Source organism: Poecilia latipinna, unplaced genomic scaffold (genome assembly GCF_001443285.1).
Source record: "Poecilia latipinna isolate Pla-1442-1.1 unplaced genomic scaffold, P_latipinna-1.0 Scaffold1016, whole genome shotgun sequence".
Classification (NCBI taxonomy): domain Eukaryota; kingdom Metazoa; phylum Chordata; class Actinopteri; order Cyprinodontiformes; family Poeciliidae; genus Poecilia; species Poecilia latipinna.
The window spans coordinates 82,154-83,642 of NW_015113632.1; positions in this window are offsets into that span (position 1 = coordinate 82,154).

The window sequence follows — 1,489 nt, forward strand, 5'->3', positions numbered from 1 at the left end:
CTGAGACCGACTCACCGAACCCTTGGGGTTCAATCGAACCCAGGTTAAGAACCACTGTTCTAAGATAACAGAGGGTTTAACGTCTGGTCAGTATATTGTTACTCTGAAATACTGATTGAAAAACTAAAACAGAATTACTTATTCTTTAACTTAAGAAAATAGGTTCTTTCAACAGTAACATTTTTTGCTTTGATTATGTCAGCCATCTCCTTCGTAATAGTCTTCCTGTAATGCTCTGAAAACAGGAGATCTTCTTCTTGTCTTCATTTCCTGGAAGCAGCTCTTTGAAGGTGTCCAGAAATGCTCAGAAATTACAGCTGTTCTTGCAATAGTTAATCATGGTGAAAGCCTTTTCATGAATTCAAACTTGGTGAATCTCTTCTGGACATTCTCATAGTCGGTGATGACTCAATTCATTGTGGTCACTTAAAAAAAGAACAAAAACAAAAAACAATGTCATCATATTCCAAAATTTATTTAGATACCATTTCAAAAATGTCCCTTGCTGCACACTGTCAGAATGGCAGACTGGCAGACAAATGCCTATTTAACATGACTGGTTGTTATAAAGTGCAATACAATTATTTCTTAGCACAAGTAGCATAATAAATGGAGCTGAACAAAATTATTCTGATCAAATATTTGTCTGGCAGAAGTTCAGACAGACTGCTACTGTTGTTATTCAGAATGCATAATTTAATGTATAGTTTTAGGCACATGAGTGTATCTTTTTACTTAATGAGCATTCTAAATTATTTCTAACCAGATACTCTGACTTATGGTTGTTTGCAAGAAGCTTATTAATAAACTAGAAAATTCCTGAAGAAATTTAACCGGGGCATGCCAAAGTATGACCGTCGGTTGGAAACCAGCGTTCTGATGCTAAAAATAATCATCAATGCCAAGCTTAGCTAAATTGTAGTCAATAACCTGTGGAGAGGCAGAAGCATATTTACTAAGCTGTACCTGTACCATTCAGTATGTTAAAATTAATGCATGAGGTAAAATTAGCCAAAATGCTAATATTAGCATGAAGACGATCAGTAGCATGTGGGGCATCACTCGGATGTTTGTTGTCTGTCATTGAGTTACTCCATTCAGTATACTAAACATGGCAAATAAGTGAGAAAATTAACTAATAGGTTATTTTAGGTAAAAGGCTAATGCTAAGTCAAGTACAGTGAAATGCTAATGTTTGTGCTAATGTTAATGAACTGCCTTGCGTAGCAAGGCAGTTCATAAACAGAAAAAAAAAATACAGAAAATACAGAAAAAACATATCCTGAAAAAAAAAACATAAAAAAAAGCTTAACATTATTCCACTGCCTACGGTGGTGCACTTACGTGAGAGGAATGTGCAGGCTTTTATTTTATAACTTTCAGTAAGCATCATTTTAATGACCACACCAAGTCAATATTTAACAGTGGTTTGTTTAAACCAGTCACATAAAGCCCAAAAGAGCAATTACCTGATGTGAAAAATGTCAAG